This window comes from Ovis aries, chromosome 11 (assembly GCF_016772045.2).
Source record: "Ovis aries strain OAR_USU_Benz2616 breed Rambouillet chromosome 11, ARS-UI_Ramb_v3.0, whole genome shotgun sequence".
NCBI lineage: Eukaryota > Metazoa > Chordata > Mammalia > Artiodactyla > Bovidae > Ovis > Ovis aries.
The window spans coordinates 19,265,262-19,284,567 of record NC_056064.1 but is presented as its reverse complement, the minus strand read 5'-3'; the positions used below and the strand labels follow the sequence as shown (position 1 = coordinate 19,284,567).

Below are 19,306 nucleotides of genomic sequence, written 5' to 3'. Positions count from 1 at the left end.
CGCACGTTGCAGGCGTAAACTTTATTTGCTGAGCTATCAGGGAGGGGGCACAGTAAATGTTTGTTTTGCCTTTTCCCAGTTGGCACTCACTCATGTTTCCAAATCAAGTCCGTCCAATCTGAGTTTCTCCAGGGAGTGAGGGTCTGACTTCCACCACCTTGCCTGAACCCAGTACCTCTATGTTTCGCAGCTTCCTGGGGTCACTCAGGCTCCCTAGCTAACACACGGAAGTCAGACAGATGCCTCGCCCCCACGTCCTCCCCACAGGGCTAGGTGCTGGACCACACCCATGGGTGGCCCTTGATGGATATTCTGCCTGGAGATCCTGTGTTTTGTTTCGGTTTATATTTTTTGTGGCTTGGCTTGCAAGACGTCAGTCTCCCAGTCAGGGATGGAACCTGCGCCCTCTCCACTGGGAGCGTGGAGTCTTAATCACTGGACCACCAGGGAATTCCTGAGAACCTGTTTGCTTTCTTACTTAAGGGGGCAAGTTCTGGATGCTGTCCTCAACACTGGGACACTCTGTAAGCACTCAACCAGCAGGCCCCATGGGAGCTGGCTTAAAGCTGAACCTAGCTGCTGCCTCTGGAAAAACCAAAAGGAAAGGAAGCTCTTGGTGATCCTAGAACAAGAAAATCTAAGTTCCTACTCCTCTTAAAATGAAGAGTGTTTCTGAAATATCTCTGGGGGTCATTTTCCCTTTGCAGTCCCCCAGCTTCATTGCTGTGTTCCTTTGAAAATTCCGTCCCCGGGAAGGAGAGAACAACAGCTCCCACCAGAAAGGGGACCCTCGGAGGTAGAGACAGGCTCTATTAGACAGAGTGGGAGTAGAAAGCCGTCCTGTGCTGGGAGGAAGGGTCAGCAGAGGGAGAGAGAGAGAGGGATGGAAGTTCAGAGTCAAGGGGCCGATTCCCCTGCTGGGAAGGTTTCTGGGGGCCTGGGTGCCTCACTTCCCTCCGAGTCCCCTGGGTGCATGCAGAGCTCTCAGAGTCCCATGGTCAGTGTGGCTGTGTCACCTGGCAGGGGAGGCAGTGGTAGAGGAAATCATCCAGATTCCAGGTGCAGAGGTAGGGCTGTGGGGGAGGGGCCTGGAGGGATCCAGAAGGTCCTGAGCCCCATGCAAAGTGATGAGAGGACCAGTGAGGGCAGAAGCCAGCTGAGATTGCACAGAGAGGCTTGCAAGATAGGCCACATGTCCAGAGGGGCTCCTGTGGGAACTGTGGACCTCAGGGTGCAGCCCATGAGAACCCCACCCAAACTAGGCACAGGCCCCAGGCCTCCCAGCCCCCCAGAGCTCAGCAGAGCTCCTTGGGAACACCTGAGGACCCCTCCCAGCTCTGAGAATATGTGCAAGTTCTCAGTTCCCAGACAGCCCACCTTGGGAAGGAGGGAGATGGGAAACAGAGCTGAGATACTAATGTTTTGAATTGGCTTAGCATTTTCCAGAAATGATCTTGAAACTGAAAGAGACCAAATTACAACTGTGAGGCAAGTTTAAATGTTTCTGGGTCAGCCCACACGAGGTTCCCGAAGTCGATGCAGGCAGCTGTAGGAAGGAAGGAAGTTGATGTGTCTGCGACGCTGGGCCATCGTGTATGAAGTTCAGTCCTCGAACTTCTTCCTCTGGGCTGGCCTGCTTCCTCCCTAGACCGTGAGCCTCCATTCCCCTCTTTCTCTGGGGAGTCTGCTTAACGGTGCCCTGGATGCTGTGGACAGGGGGCAGGGGTGCCGAGCATTGCTGGCAGGGCCGGGCCTTCCTCTGAGCCAGATGTGGGTGCTCAGAGGATGCTGGGGGGACCCTTCTGAGCTGAGAGCACTGTGGCTCCCTTAGGGGTGAGGCTGAGAGACACCACAATTTCCGGTACCTGTTTTTGTCTGAGGGAAGAAAGGTCCCGATGATGGTGACCTTATATCCATCCTGGAGACCCCCTGCTATCATCCCTGTGCAGGACAGGGGCTTCGGGGAGAACACAGTGGTCAGTGGGCCCGCCTCCTTCTCTTTGTGGGCTTGAGTGTGAGCTTCAGCAGCCCCCCAGCACTTGCTGCCCCCCTTCCACCCCCACCTGTGAAGGGCTCCATCAGCCCACCTGTCCAGCCTCTCAGGAAGCTGAGGCCGGAAAAGGCACCTACTGCAGGGCCGGGCCAGGACACAGAGAGCATAGCAACCTCCTGGGACCTGGGCTGCTGCCGCCTGCCCGCCTCTTCCTCTCCCAGGGCTGTCTCTGTGGGCACCTCCTTCCTCAGCCACTTGCTCTCTAGGGACCTTTGCCAAGTTGCGTCTACCTCTATAAAACTCAGTTTTATGTGTATGATATGGGGATGATAAGGATTTAAACCAGCTGTCCCCAACCTTTGGTAGCAGGTTCTGGTATCATGGGAGACAATGTTTCTAAGCTCGTGGGGATGGGAGTGATGGGGAGTGGCTGGAAATACACAAAAAATTTTTCTAACTCTCTTGCCACCCAACTTCTGCTGTGCAGCCTGGTTCCTAACAGGCCAGAGACCAATACCAGTCTGTGGGCTGGGGTTTGGGGAACCCTGGTTTAAGCAAGGCTTCCTAAGACAGTGCCTTCACAAAGGAAGCAAAAAGGCAGCCATTTGTGCCCCCACAGCGCAGGGGCACCTGCTTCCCTGACCCCTGACCCTTGACCCGCCCTGCCTTGCTCTCAGCAGGCTGACACCTCCTCAGGAGGGCTTCCTTGCTGTCCGCAGACTCCTGACAATTTAAAACACCTCTGTGGCATCCACGGTGGGGTAGACACCATTCAAGTTCTCTTAATGGACTAAGTCACTAATCTTCCCCCCAGCCCTGGGCGGTGACTGGAGGATTATCCCCATTATACAGATACAGAAACTGAGGCCCATTTGCTTGAGGTCACCCAGTTATTAAGTGGCTGAACCCAGGGAGGACTTCTTAAGGTAAGTACCCTTTGCTGCCATGGTGAGTTGTTACTCTCCCAGAGGCTCTGCTTGCCTCTCCCTTCATGCAAAACAATAAAAAAAACCCCAGCAACTCCTTCCTAGTTGTTACGTAGGTCCTTCTTGCTCCTCTGAGCACCTAGAACAGGAGAGGCACCTGGAGAGAGCTCAGGAAACGTGTGTCACAGGCACAAACATGCGCTCCACACCCGCTCCAACCCAGAGTGACACCTGGGACACGGGGGTGGGGCACAAGTGGGTAAGGTTGCCCTAGCTGGCGTATCTGTCCTTGTGTTTTCTTTAGGACGCCACCCTCCCCCAACCCCCAGTCACCAGCAGGAGCTGTTTCCTCAGAGCCCCAGAGCTGCTGCTTCCCGCCCGCTGAGGCTGCCCCCAGCCCGGGAACTCACTGGATTCTCATAGGCAGCCTGGGTGTCCACGAAGGGCACCTCTCCACCACCTCTGTGCCCACTGCCACTTTGCACGCTGAGTGATGAGGCCCTGAGAGGAGAGGACATAACGAGATACAGAATCCAAAACGACGCAGCAGTTCTCCAATGGGGACGAGCCAGGAGTAAGACGATGTGGGCTTAGAGAAGAGGAGAAAGGCAGGGAGGAGGGCTGAGAGTGGAAGTGGGTGCTCCTCAGCCAGGACCCTTTCTCTCTGCTCTCCTCCTGCTCTCTGATCCGAGACTAGATAGTTCATAGAGGTTCATGTATGTTCAGGAATCCTCACCACATGCACACCACAGCGAGCTTCTAGAAGACACTGCCCCTGAGCGAGTGGCTGTGTCATGAATGTCCAGACAACAAGCCCGAGTGATGGGACCTGCCTGTGTATGGGATGACAGTGCTCCTGGGAAGGCCTGCTTATACCCATTTTGCAGACAGGGGAACTGAGGCTCAGAGACTCTATGGGTCATGCCCAAGGTCACACAGCTCATTAGTGGCAGCCTGAGCCATATGAGGCTACTTTGGTTCTTAAAGTGATCTTCCTCCCCTTTAAAATTCTATTCCTCACATATAAACATTATCATGTAGAAAGAAATGTCGTACAAATAGAAAACCTCATACTGGAGGTTCCCTTATCCTTGTGTACAATGATGTTCTGGGAGCTTCTGATCCCCCCTCTCTATGAATTTCTCTCTTCTCTCTCTTAAATCTGGGCTTTAGAATGGGGAGCAGAGAGGTCTCAGACATAATATGAAATTTCAAGTGACATGACAGTGGGTGCAATGTATTGAATAAACTGTTTTTAATGGGCGCGAGCACCTTGTTAAAGGAAATGATTAACTGAACCAGAGACTCCGGATCAGCTGGGTAAGGATGCAGGGTGGGGAGGAAAGACATAACGACGATAGACTTCCATGATGTCAAGTGGGTCCCACCGTGCCCTAAGGACAGGGCCCTAGGGTCCAGCCCGGACAGGCAGCTGACATCCTACAGGCACTGAGGGGGAGCAGGTGTCCCTAGGTCCGCACATGGGTCCGCACCTCTCTCCCTTCTGGCACTTACCTGGGTGCCCCAGAATTTGCAAAGACTGACTTCTTTGAGGTGTTCCTATAGACTGAGCCCACTTGCTTCCTCTATCTACCCTCCATCCCAAGCAGATCCCTGGATCTACCGGAATTCAAGTGGATTTAAGATGCAGAAGACACAGCTGGAGCAATAAGAGGAAAAGAAGGACACATTCTTTGCAATCCTCTTGGACGCCAGGGCAGCAGGGACTATTTCCTCATTGACTGGGATACACAGCATCTGGAACTCATTCACTGCAGGTTGGAGTGTAAAACAACAGTATTGAAAACATGTTGGTGGGTCATAATAAGGTCAGACCTCTACCTCTCCTGTGTCCTGACTCTTCTGCTCCTAGATATTTACCCAAGAGATACGGGAGCATATGCACACGTGCATAACAGCGTCACTCATCACAGCCCCGCACTGGAAGCACACCGCTGTTTCCAAGTCGGAGAAAGGAAAAATGAATGGTGATATACCTACAGCGTACTAGCCCTCTGCAATAAAAAGGGACTGAGGATACAGGCAAGGTCATCAACGAACCTCACGGTTGAGCCCATGAGCCAGACACAGCTGAGCACAGGCTGGGAGCATTTTGATGACATAAAATCCAACAACCAATCAGAAAAGTGGTTACTCGTGTGGGAGCCAACTATGAGGGACCTGCAGGAGCCATCTGGGTGCTGAGGATGTCTGGAGCTCGGTCCGGGTGGTGATGACACAGCTGTTTACAACCTGAAATCTCGTCCAGCAGCCTAGCTCTGGGAATGTTAAGTGGTGAGGCTGTGATGGGAAACGCAGGGCTGTGCCTGACCCTAAGGGCCTAGCATTAAGCCTCTCTTTGCTCAAGCATCCTTTCAAAGACACATTTTGAATAAACATCTCCAGCTGGAGACAGCTTCAATGCAAGGCGCCAGGCCAGCCTAGCCCATGAAGTTCTGGTTTCTAGAAAATCTTGGGGAACCTAGATAATCATGTGAGAGAACTCAAATGTCTCTTCCCGCCCCCTGGCTCCTGCCTGAGCACCCCACCCTTTAATTCAGCTCAGTTCAGTTCAGTCACTCAGTCCGACTTTTTGCAACCCCACAGACTACAGCTGGACAGGCTTCCCTGTCCATCACCAACTCCCGGAGCTTGCTCAAACTCTTGTCCATTGACTCAGTGTTGCCATCCAACCATCTCATCCTCTGTCATCCCCTTCTCCTCTTGCCTTCAATTTAGGACTGATTTCCTTTAGGATTGACTGGTTGGATCTCCTTGCAGTCCAAGGCGCTCTCAAGAGTCTTCTCCAACACCACAGTTCAAAAGCATCAATTCTTCAGTGCTCAGCTTTCTTCGTAGTCCAACTCTCACATCCATGCATGACTACTGGAAAAACCATACCTTTGACTATGCAGACCTTTGTCAGCAAAGTAATGTCTCTGCTTTTAAATATGCTGTCTATGTTTGTCCTAGCTTTTCTTCCAAGGAGCAAATGTCTGTTAATTTCATGGCTGCAGTCACCATCTTCAGTGATCTGGGAGCCCAAGGAGAGAAAATCTGTCACTGTTTCCATTGTTTCCCCCTCTATTTGCCATGAAGTGATGGGATCAGATGCGATGATCTTCGTTTTCTGAATGCTGAGTTTTAAGCCAACTTTTTCACCCTCCTGTTTCACTTTCATCAAAAGGCTCTTTAGTTTCTCTTTGCTTTCTGCCTTAAGGATGGTGTCATCTGCATGTTTGAGGTTACTGATATTTGGTTTTTATTTGGGGTTCAAGGAACCCCACCCTCGGATCCCAAAAAAGGCAGAACTCCAGGTCTGTGCTCGCTCCCTCTCCTCTCCACTGCCCATCGTCGCTGTGTGGCCCTCAGGCCCTGAGGGTAATAATCCTTGGGCTCCGTGATGATAGTTGCTAATCTGTGTCTTGCAACTGTAAAAGGAACTCCAAGGTCCTGTTCAGCCACAACTTGGTCTCCCGCTGGGGAAAGGCTTTTTGCCGCTCCCACCAGTGGTAATGGCCCCCGTGAAGGCCCCAGGTATTCCTGAATGGCTAGCATTACTGTGCATAGGCTGAGATGGACAACAAACAGTACGAAGATTCCTCCAAAAACTAAACATAGAATTCCCGTATGATCCAAAAACTCCCCTCCTGGGTGTATACCCTGAAAAAGGGAAAGCAGGGACTTGAAGAGATGTATGTAGACCCGTGTTCGTGGTATTATTTACAGCAGCCATGCGATAGAAGCTGCCCAAGAGTCTATCATGGATGACCAGAGAAGTGAAATGTGGTCTGTACATGCAATGAGATGTCACTCAGTCATGGAAAGGAAGGGGATTCTGGGAATTACTTGCTGGTCAAGTGGTTAGGACTCTGCCCATTTACCGCCAAGGGTGTGAGTTTAATCCTTGGTCAGGAAACTAAGATCTCACACTCTGCGCAGCACAGCCAGAAAAAAATAAATAAATAAATAAATAAAGGGAAGGAAATTCTGACACAACATGGATGTTGGAGAAGGAAGAAATTTTCCTGTACCTGACTAGGTTCTTCTGGCTGGTCTAAGAAACGAATTGACATGAAACAGATTAGCAGGACAAAAATCTAACAAGGGTTTAATAACACATATACAAGTGAGAGATACAGAAGAACTAACCCAACAAAAGAGTCAAAGCCCTCACCTTAAACGCCACTCTCAGCTAAAGACACCAGGGACTGTTGAGGGTAATGTCTAGGGACTTCAATGAGGAGGAAGGCTATGCACAGAAAAACAAATGTTTGGTAAATAAGTGCTTGCTGGGCACAGAGGCGACTCCAATCTCGAGGCTCTTCCAGGTTCCCCCACCACACCTCACCTGTGTTCTTCCATAGATATCACTGGTCATGGCTCTATTTCTGGAACAGACCCTTTACCTACATTCTTTCTGGCATTGAGTGGCAGGAGGAGAAGGGGACAACAGATGATGAGAGAGTTGGATGGCATCGCCAACTCAATGGACATGAGTCTGAGCAAGCTCTGGGAGATGGTGAAGGACAGGGAAGCCTGGCGTGCTGCAATCCTTGGGATCTCAAAGAGTCAGACACAACTGAGTGGCTGAACAACTTCAGGAAAACTTTGGGTCTTCCATTTCTGAAAAAGAATCAGCCTGGGGACTTCCCTGGTTTTCCTGTGGCTAAGGCTGTGTGTTCCTGCGCTTCCACTGCAGGGCCACAGTTTTGATTCCTGGTCAGGGGAACTAAGATACTGCTTGCTCTGAGGCCAAAAAAAAAAAAAAAAAAAAAAGAGTTTAAATGAATCCTCATGGGAAAGCAAAAGCACATATTTGGGGGTGACAAAATTTGCTCCCCTACATCTCTCTAAAGGTTTTCCAAGTGGCTCAGTGTAAAGAATCTGCCTGCCGAATGTGGGACTCAGGTTCCATCCCTGGGTCAGGAAGATCACCTGAAGATCTGAATGCATTCCAATATTCTTGCCTGGGAATTCCAGGGACAGAGGAGCCTGGTGGGCTACAGTCCATGGGGTCCCAAGAGTTGAACACTGCTTGGTGATTGAACAACACCACCACCACTCTCTAAGCCTCGGTATTTGCTCTTCTGTGAGAAGCAGCTAATCCCGGGCCTTATTTTACATGACTGCTGTGAGCACTGAATGAGCTAAAGCTTCTAAGGCGCTTAGCTGATGCCTGACACAAAGCAAGTACCCCATAGATTCCATCTGTGCCCTCCGGTATCTGACCTGCGAGGCCCTGAGAGCATTCAGAGAGGAGGCGGCCCTTGGGCTGGGTTCTGGAGGGTCGGAGATGTCCTTTCCTTGGATGGCAGAAGTAGGGGTGAGGAGGACAAGAAATTGCAGCCCCAGGGGATGCAGCACGCTCAACATCACGATCCGGTCACACTTCCTCCTTCGGGGAAGAATCTGTGCCCTATCAGCTGATTAAGCAGGCACGTGCTTTCAGGCTTGTGTGACTCCCTTGGGACCAATCAGCCTTACTTCCCAATTTCCTTTAAACGACTAATAGGCATTTGTTGTGTTTAAAGAAGCCCTGCATCATTGCCATAAATGAAAAATATTACCACTTCCATAAATAAAAACTGCTGCTGCTACTGCTGCTAAGTCGCTTCAATTGTGACCGACTCTGTGGGACCCCATAGATGGCAGCCCACCAGGCTCCCCCATCCCTGGGATTCTCCAGGCAAGAACACTGGAGTGGGTTGCCATTTCCTTCTCCAATGCATGAAAGTGAAAAGTGAAAGTGAAGTCGCTCAGTCGTGTCTGACTCTTAGCGACCGCATGGACTGCGGCCCACCAGGTTCCTCCATCCATGGGATTTTCCAGGAAGAGTGCTGGAGTGGGGTGCCATTGCCTTCTCCAAAATAAAAACTACTGGGGGCCACAATGGGTGACAGTGGTCATGTGAATTGGGTGGATGGCGGGGCACCATATTCAAGTCAAAGCTGTTGACAAATACTCTAAACATCACAAAAATCTGGGAAAATACTATTTTTATTAACTAATATCTTGGCACCAAAAGACTTTCTTCTTTTGGCCTCATACTCTGCTTCTTCATGTGATGAAGATTGGACATGTTCTCTACTGAGAAAGTAGAAAGATCATTCTGTCTTTCCAATGACCTGCTTTTCTCCACTGCACGTGTACTTTGGGTCCCGGGCAACATGGGACATATTCCTTCATGATGCCCCTCAGGCCCTACATCTTTGTACTGGACGCAGGTGAGTTGAGAGTCCCTTGGACTGCAAGGAGAAAGCAGTCAATCAATCCTAAAGGAAATCCTGAGTGTTCGTTGGAAGGATTGATGCTGAAGCTGAAATTCCAATACTTTGGCCACCTGATGTGAAGAGCTGACTCATTGGAAAAGACCCGGATGCTAGGAAAGGTTGAAGGCCGGAAAAGGGGACGACAGAAGAAAAGATGGTTGGATGGCATCACCAACTTGATGGACGTGAGTTTGAGCAAGCTCCGGGAGTTGGTGAGAGACAGGGAAGACTGGCATGCTGCAGTCCATGGGGTCGCAAAGAGTTGGACACAACTGAGTGACTGAACTGACTGAACTGAACAGGTGAGTTGGCATAATGGGCAGGAGTATTCTGGAAGCCACTCTTGAGCTGGGGAAAGTGGATTGTTCATGGAATAATTATACTTGCACCTCTGTAGACCTTAGATTCTAGTGCTCTTAATTGTCTTTGAGGTTTTGTCTTATACCTGCAAAGTAGACTGGATCCTGAATTCTAGTTTCTTCACACATCTGGCTACAACTCAACAAAGGAATGTTCCCAGTTGTCTTCTACCATCTGCTTGGAATCACCAAGAGCAAACACTGCCCTTTAATCTCCTTGGAAGGAACTGGACCAGGTCCTCTCAGCTGCCCAGATGGTAGTCAAACTCTTGAATCTTGAATACACATCTCACAAGTGAAGATGACCCCACCTGCCACCTGTTCCTGACAAGTGCTGGAGACCTCCAAGTCAAACAGATAAGAAAGAACAGTAGCTGACATTCAGGCAGGCTGCCTTTGGCGGGGATAATGGATTAAGACTTCATATTTAACTAAGCATGAAACCCTTCCTCCTCCTCCTTTTCTTTCCTCTGCATTGATCTGGAAAGATAATGCCCTATCTGTATCCCCCAGTCCATTGCTAAAGAAGGTAATCTTTCCATTGAAATTATCATCCAAATTTCCAATCTATCCATCACTATCTAGATCAGATTTACCTCCACTCACTAAGAGCTCATTCACATTTGGTAAAGCCAGTCTACTGATCCTGGGTTATGATGAAGGACAGTGTAGCATTTATTGGAGGCACCAAACAAGGAATGCAGGTAGCTATGGCTTAAAGCACACAAACTCCCTGATGCCTTTCAGGGAAAGGGTTTTAAACGCAGGGTGAGGGAGAGGGTTGCAGGATATGTGATTAGCTCATGGATGTCTTCAGACTGGTGGGTGGTGAGGTAAACGGGAATCAACATCAAGTTTCCAGGTTCTATGTCCTTGTGGGCAGCTTACAGTTAACTCCTTCCACGTGGTTGGGGTTTCTATATCTGCAAAACAGCACAAAGGATTTGGCTCAGAATATTACCTATAGCCCATGAGGAGGAACTAAAGGTCCTTGACTGCGTTTAATGGCTAAACTATTATCATGTTGTCTTGCTTGGTTGTTTTCCTTTGCTTCTGTATTTTCTCACTTTGCTGATTAATTTTTTTCCTGGAAACTTGGGAAAGCCTAGCTTAAGTTTTACCACCAGACATGGAAGTGGGGTGCGGTTGTCCCAGGAAGCCTCCATGGGTCTTGTTCTGTTACAAGTGTCACAGGATTAAACATATACCTTATGACCATTGAATATCACACCAAAGGTGAACAAAGCTGTGCGGACTATAGATCAGCAGCTGAGAGTGATGCTAACGCCTTAAATCTGATTGCATCTCTTGGTTAGGTTGAGAGTTTTCTCAGAAGTGGGGAACCAGTCAGTTCAGTTCAGTTCAGTCGCTCAGTCATGTCTGAATTTTGGGACCCCATGGAGCAGCATGGGCCCCCATGCAGCATGCAGGCCTCCCTATCCATCACCAACTCCTGGAGCTTACTCAAAATCATGCCCATTGTGTTGGTGATGCCATCTAACCATCTCATCTTCTGTCATCCCCTTCTTCTCCCTCCTTCAATGTTTTCCAGCATCAGAGTATTTTCAAATGAGTCAGCCAGCTCTTTGCATCAGGTGAACAAAGTACTGGAGTTTCAGCTTCAACATCTGTCCTTCCAGTGAACACTTAGGACTGATCTCCTTTAGGATGGACTGGTTGGATCTCCTTGCAGTCCAAGGGACTCTCAAGAGTCTTCTCCAACACCACAGTTCAAAAGCATCAATTCTTTGGCGCTCAGCTTTCTTTCTAGTCCAACTCTCACATCCATACATGACTACTGGAAATACCGTAGCCTTGACTAGACGGACCTTTGTTGGCAGAGTAATGTCTCTGCTTCTGAATATGCTGTCTAGGTTAGTCCTAGCTTTTCTTCTAAGGAGCAAGCGTCTTTTAATTTCATGGCTGCACTCACCATCTGCAGTGATTTTGGAGCCCAAGAAAATAAAGTCTGTCACTGTTGCCATTGTTTCCCCTTCTATTTGCCATGAAGTGATGGGACCAGATGCCATGATCTTAGTTCTCTGAATGTTGAGCTTTAAGCCAACTTTTTACTCTCCTCTTTCACTTTCATCAAGAGGCTCTTTAGTTCCTCTTTACTTTCTGCCATAAGGGTGGTGTCAGCTGCATATCTGAGGTTATTGACATTTCCCCTGGCAATCTTGATTCCAGCTTGTGCTTCTTCCAGCCCAGTGTTTCTCATGATGTACTCTGCATATAAATTAAATAAGCAGGGTGACAATATACAGCCTTGACGTACTCCTTTTCCTATTTGGAACCAGTCTGCTCTTCCATGTCCAGTTCTAACTGTTGATTCTTGAACTGCATACAGATTTCTCAGAAGGCAGGTCAGGTGGTCTGGTATTCCCATCTCTTTCAGAATTTTCCAGTTTGTTGTGGTCCACATAGTCAAAGGCTTTGGCATAGTCAATAAAGCAGAAATAGATGTTTTTCTAGAACTCTCTTGTTTTTTCAATGATCCAGTGGATGTTGGCAATTTGATCTCTGGTTCCTCTGCCTTTTCTAAAAGCAGCTTGAACATCTGGAAGTTCACAGTTCAACTATTGCTGAAGCCTGGCTTGGGGGGAATTTTGAGCATTACTTTACTAGCATGTGAGATGAGTGCAACAGTGTGGTAGTTTGAGCATTCTTTGGCATTGCCTTTCTTTGGGATTGGAATGAAAACTGCCCTTTTCCAGTCCTGTGGCCCATGCTGAGTTTTCCAAATTTGCTGGCATATTGAGTGCAGCACTTTCACAGCATCATCTTTCAGGATTTGAAAGAGCTCAACTGGAATTCCATCACCTCCACTAGCTTTGTTCGTAGTGATGCTTTCTAAGGCCCACTTGACTTCACATTCCAGGATGTCTGGCTCTAGGTGAGTGATCACACCATCGTGATTATCTGGGTCGTGAAGGTCTTTTTTGCATAGTTTCCTGTGTATTTTTGCCCCCTCTTAATATCTTCTGCTTCTGTTAGGTCTGCACCATTTCTGTCCTTTATCGATCCCATCTTTGCATGAAATGTTCCCTTGGTATCTCTAATTTTTTTGAAGAGATCTCTAGTCTTTCCCATTCCATTGTTTTCCTCTCTTTCTTTGCACTGATCACTGAGGAAGGCTTTCTTATCCCTCCTCGATGTTCTTTGGAACTCTGCATTCAAATGGGTATAGCTTTCCTTTTCTCCTTTGTTTTTCACTTCTCTTCTTTTCACAGTAATGCCTCCTCAGACAACCATTTTGCTTTTTTGCATTTCTTTTTCTTGAGGATGGTCTTGATCCCTGTCTCCTGGATAGTGTCACAAACCTCTATCCATAGTTCATTAGGCACTCTGTCTATCAGATCTAGTCCCTTAAATCTAATTCTCACTTTCACTGTATAATCATAAGGGATTTGATTTAGCAGTACATGCATGGGATCTTTTGAAGGAGGTCACCATTATCTCCATTACCTCAACCATAGTTAGGCCCCAAGTAAATAGCAGGGAGGGAACACAGCCCACTCAACATCAGAAAATTGGATTAAGGAGTTACTGAGCATGGCCCCGCCCATCAGAACAAAACCCATTTTCTTCCTCAGTCAGTCTCTCCCATTGGAGGCTTCCATGAGCCTCTTATCCTTCTCCATCAGAGGACAGACAGACTGAAAGCCACAATCACAGAAAACTAACCAATCGAATCACATGGAGCACAGCCTTGTCTAACTCAATGAAACTATGAGCCATGCGTTTAGGACCACCCAAGACGGACGGGTCATGGTGGAGAGTTCTGACAAAATGTGGTCCATTGGAGAAGGGAATGGCAAACCACTTCAGTATTCTCGCCTTGAGAACCCCATGAACAGTATGAAAAGGGAAAAGGATAGGATACTGAAAGAAGAACTCCCCAGATGGGTAGGTGCCCAATATGCTACTGGAGATTGGTGGAGAAATAACTCCAGAAAGAATGAAGAGATGGAGCCAAAGCAAAAACAACACCCAGCTGTGGATGTGACTGGTGATGGAAGCAAGGTCTGATGTTGTAAAGAGAAATATTGCATAGGAACCTGGAATGTCAGGTCCATGAATTGAGGCAAATTGGAAGTGGTCAAACAGGAGATGGCAAGAGTGAACATTGACATTTTAGGAATCAGCGAACTAAAATGGACTGGAATGGGTGAATTTAACTCAGATGACCATTATATCCACTACTGTGGGCAAGAATCCCTCAGAAGAAATGGAGTAGCCATCATAGTCAACAAAAGAGTCCAAATGCAGTACGTAGATGCAGTCTCACAAACGGCAGAATGCTCTCTGTTCATCTCCGAGGCAATCCATTCAATGCCACAGTAATCCAAGTCTATGCCCTGACCAGTAACGCTGAAGAAGCTGAAGTTGAAAGATTCTATGAAGACTTACAAGACCTTTTAGAACTAACACCCAAAAAAGATGTCCTTTTCATTATTCGGGCCTGGAATGCAAAAGTAGGAAGTCAAGAAACACCTGGAGTAACAGGCAAATTTTGCCTTGGAGTACAGAATGAAGCAGGGCAAAGGCTAACAGAGTTTTGCCAAGAGAATGCACTGGTCACAGCAAAGTCACAGCAAACACCCTCTTCCAAGAACACAAGAGAAGACTCTACACATGGACCTCACCAGATGGTGAACACTAAAATCAGATTGATTATATTCTTTGCAGCCAAAGATGGAGAAGCTCTATCCAGTCAGCAAAAACAAGACCGGGAGCTGACTGTGGCTCAGATGATGAACTCCTTATTGCCAAATTCAGACTCAAATTGAAGAAAGTAGAGAAAACCACTAGACCATTTAGGTATGACCTAAATCAAATCCCTTATGAAGTGGAGAATAGTGAAAGGGAAAACCACAGGCTTTGCTAAAGCCCATGATAGCAAACCCAGGTTTAACATCTGACAGAACAATAGCTTTGATCTTCCCCAGGAATGTAGGCTTAATCACTCAGTCTAGAAATTCTGATTAGCACCCTGGAGGAAATCTGTATCCTGGGCCCTTTCCATACTCAGGAGGAAGAAGCAATCTGCCTGACTTTTTTTTTTTTTTTTCTATATATATGATGGTGAAATGCACATTACACAAAACTGATTATCTAGGTATTTTTAACTGTGCAGTTTAATGGTATAGAAGCAACTCCCATAGTTGTGGAACCAACACCACCACCAGGCAACTCCAGAACTCTTTCATCTTGCAAACTGCTCCTGACCTCCTAAACTTTTTGAATTGTAGATATTCAAAACTTCGAAAGCGCTGAGAGGGTCAGATAGACTCAGGTGGGGCCCAGACAGGCTATTCTGTGCCTCCTGACATGTATCGCCTCACTGAACTCACACAAAGACCCATGGGACAGCAGAGACCATGCTCCTTCCACAGGTAAGGAAACTGAGGCTGGGAGAAGTGAAGTCACTTGTCTAAGATCCCCCCAGCTGATGAGAATGGCAGAGCTGCGGATTTGAGCAGGATTCAGTTTGATTTGCAAGCCTGGGTTCTTTCAACAACCACACAGCGTCCTAAGCAGAGTGGGGATAGAGAGAAACAGACACGAGTGGCCAAGGAGTCCAGGAGACTGAGCGGGTGTCCCAGACAGAGACAGCGACACACGAAGGCCGGCACAGGGGAGCTGGAGGCGCATCCCCAGAGTCACTGGATAGGAGACTGGCTGACATCTCTGGGTTCATGCAGCAGGCCCTGGGCACAAAGAATGGGACCCCAAACCCAGCCGAAGGGACAGGTATCAAGTGGGCAGCCTGACTTGGAAACTTCTGCAGGCATGGCGCCCACGATGTAGATGGTGTTGACTTCATTGAAGGGTACACAGTGAAGAGGTCCCCATACACCATCACCTATCGAGATGAGCCTCTGGGATGCCTGCTACCAGAAGTTTAAACCTGAGTCTAGTTTTCATGTTTATTCCTTGTAGGTCTGGGCATCAACCTTCAGAGCTCTGCCAGTTACAGGAACATGCTTGGGAGCCAAAGGGCATCCAAACACAATCTCTACGTGGATTTACTTGTTGGCTTTTTAATTCTTCTGGTTGTTGGTTTATCACAGTAGGTTTATCTTTCTAGTCCTGGCTCATCTGGGTTCGACAAATGTTTCTGGGGAGCAGAGGAGAGGTGAGATCACATTGCATGATGAGAAGGTGGGGACATTCGTGTTCACACAGAGAAGTACAGACACAGATGGACTCACCCCCCTCCCCCTCAAGCCCAGAGACAGTGCTCTGCTTGCAAAAGCCATGTGAAATGTCCTGCAAAGCTAAGCCATTAATAACACCTGGATAAAGGCAGCAACCAGGTAACAGAAAAAGTAATGTTCCCAGGGACCTGGAGGGGAAGAAAGGCTACACAGAGAAATGGAAATAACTTGAACTTTGAACACCCAGGAGTCCAAAAACCACCACGGTGACTTATCTGGTGCTTATTTCTGGGGTAAAAGTAATAGGTGTGCCTGTAGATACAGGTGAGGGTATGTCAGGAGACTGCAGTCTTATAAGGAGATAGTTCCCTGTACAAAGATGTTGCTCACGTGACTAGTTAAAGGCTGCTCCCTGGGTCTGATTGAGCTGAGGCACAGGCAGTTGAAGTGAAGAGAGAGGAGAGTTCCAACTCACCTTGAACTCCGAGCTCTCTACCTGGAAGCAGAGCTCAAACTTACTCCCTCCTCTGGAAGGGCATCTCACAAATCCTCTCCTCAGTACCCCATTTTCCTTCCTGCCTTGTGTTGCAGATCACATAGTCACCGCTGTCATCTTCAAACTGAGCGTAGAAGTAGAAGGCAATGTCACTGTCCCCAGAGTCGGTTTGAAGGTCCACAGCACACCTGGGGGAGCGGGAAACCAGACAGTACATCACCCAAGAGAGGCGCTTCATAGACCTTCTACCTGTAGACCCTGGTTTTTATTTCTGTGTTTCTGTGGATTGACTTGCAAGATTTTAGTTTCTCTACCAGGGACCGAACCGTTGCACTCTGCAGTGCAAGCATGGAATCCTGACCACTGGGCTTCAGGGAAGCTTCCAGAGCCCTTTGCTTTCTCGCCTAAAGGGGCGAGGCTTCCCTCATAGCTCAGCTGGTAAAGATGGGTTTGGGAAGATCCCCTGGAGAAGGGAAAGGCTACCCACTCCAGTATTCTGACCTGAAGAATTCCATGGACTATACAGTCCATGGGGTCACAAAGAGCTGGACACGACTGAGAGACTTTCACTTTCACTTTTTCACTAAGGGGGTGATTTATGGATGCATCCTGAACACCAGGGTGCTGTGTGAGCTCTCGGCCATCAGGGCCCTTGGGAACTGGTGTAAATTGGAGCCTAACTGCTCCCTCTGGGAATACAGAAAGGAAAGGAAACTCCAAGTGACTCTAGAGTGAGAAAATTTAAGTCCCTGTTCCTCTTAAAATTGGAGAATAATGTTTCTGAAATCAGTCAGTTCAGTTGCTCAGTCGTGTCCGACTCGTTGTGACCCCATGGACTGCAGAATGCCAGGCCTCCCTGTCCATTACCAACTCTTGGAGTCCACCCAAACCCATGTCCATTGAGATGGTGATGCCATCCAGCCATCTCATCCTCTGTCATCCCCTTCTCCTCCTGCCCTGAATCTTTCCCAGCATCAGGGTCTTTTCCAATGAGTCAGCTCTTCACATCAGGTGGCCAAAGTATTGGAGTCTCAGCTTCAACATCAGTCCTTCCAATGAAACACTCAGGACTGATCTCCTTTAGTATGGACTTGTTGGATCTCCTTGCAGTCCAAGGGACTCTCAAGAGTCTTCTCCAACACCACAATTCAAAAGCATCCATTCTTCTGCGCTCAGCTTTCATTAGAGTCCAACTCTCACATCCATACATGACCACTGGAAAAACCATAGCCGTGACTAGATGGACCTTCGTTTCTGAAATATCTGGGTGTAATTTTTCCTTTGCCACTCTCTAGCTTCATTGCTGGGTTCCCTTGAAAATTCCACCCCAGGGAAGGAGAGAACAGCAGCTCCCATTGGAAGAGGGACCGTCAGAGGTAGAGATAGGCTCTAGAGACAGAGTGGGAGTAGAAAGCCATCCTGTGCTGGGAGGAAGGGTCAGCAGAGGGAGAGGGAGGGAGAGGGAGAGAAAGGGATGAAAGTTCAGAGTCAAGGTGCCGATTCCCCTGCTGGGAGGGTTTCTGGGGAACTGGGTGCCTCGCTTCCCTCCGAGTCCCCTGGGTGCACTCAGAGCTCTCAGAGTCCCATGGTCAGTGAGGCTGTGTCACCTGGCAGGGGACGTGGCAGAGGAAGTTATCTAGAATGGACAAGTGAAGGTAGGGTTGTGGGGGGAGGGGCCTGGAAGGATCCAGAAGGTCCCAGACCCCATGCAAAGTAATGAGAGGACCAGCAGGGACAGAAGCCAGCTGGAATTGGACAGAGAGGCTTCAGAGAGAGACCACATGTCCAGAGGGGCGTCGGTGGACTGTGGACCTCAAGGTGCAGCCCATGTGGACCCCACACATATGGGGCACAGGTCCCAGGTCTCTCCACCACCTGGAGCTCAGCAGAGTTCCGCCAGGGCTGCATGAACACCTGAGCACCCTGCCAACTCTGAGAATGTGTGTAGGCCCTCCTCTGTTCCCTGATAGGCCCTTCAGGAAGGCGGGGGATGGGAAACAGAGCTGAGATATTTATATTTCGAATTGATTTTAAGGTCTTTGCAGCAAACACCTTAAAACTGGAAGAGATAGAATTACAACTTTGATGACAAGTTTAACTATGTCCAGATCACCTCAAATGAGGTTTCTGAAGTAGATGAGGGTGGGTGTAGGAAACAGAACTAGTTGCTGTTTCTGTAACTCTGGGTCATCTTGTAGGAAGTTCAGCCCCAGAACTCCGCCTCTGGGCTGGCCTGCTTCCCTCCCTAACCGTGAGCCTCCATCCCCCTGTCTCTGGAGAGTCTGGTTAGTGGTGCCCTGGATGCTATGGCGGGTGGCAGGGGTCTTGTTGGCAGGGCCGGCCCTTCCCATCCCCTGAGCCAGGCCTGGGTGCTCAGAGGATGCTGGGTGGACCCTCCTGAGCTGACAGCATTGTGGTTCACTCAGGGGTGAGGCTGAGAGACAGTTTCTGGTGCCTGTTTCTGCCTGAGGGAAGAACAATCCCGGCTATGGTGACCCTGTGTCCATCCTGGAGACCCCCTGCTATCATCCCTGTGAAGGACAGGATCTGTGGGGAGAAGACGGTGGTCAGTGAGTGTTTTCCCGAAAGTCTTCACTTCCGTCTCAGGTTCAAAGGATTTGTTAACAAAATAAGCCACTCATTGAAAAGTGAAAGTGAAGTCACTCAGTAGTGTGTGACTCTTTGTGACCCCATGGACTGTAGCCTATCAGGCTCCTCAGTCCATGGGATTTTTTCAGGCAAGAATACTGGAGTGGGTTGTCATTTCCTTCCCCAGGGGATCTTCCTGACCCAGGAATCGAAGCTGGGTCTCCTGCATTGTAGGCAGACGCTTTACCGTCGAGCTACCAGGGAAGCCACTCATTATACACAAATAAATAATACCAGTATTTATTAGGGAATTATCTGGCTTATTTTCAATATACTAACATTAAAAGAAAAGAGAAATAGAAACAGCAGAAAATACATCACCCAATTGGGTTTTGACCTCCAGACTCAAACAGCACTGGCAAGTCCTGTGATACAGCACAGCTGGAGTTCCAGTTGGGAAAGGGTCCCAGGCAGCGTGTCTGCTCCATGGGTGAGAGTTCAAAGGTT

General features: G+C 48.6%; 1 long non-coding RNA gene across 1 annotated transcript; it reads left to right on the top strand.

Moving 5' to 3' along the window:
* The first annotated feature begins 2,322 nt into the window (after positions 1-2,322).
* LOC132657332 (uncharacterized) lies at positions 2,323-8,524 on the top strand. Its single transcript, XR_009595323.1, has 2 exons — positions 2,323-2,919; positions 4,530-8,524. It is a non-coding gene; the product is annotated as an uncharacterized LOC132657332 (long non-coding RNA).
* The last annotated feature ends 10,782 nt before the right edge of the window (positions 8,525-19,306 follow it).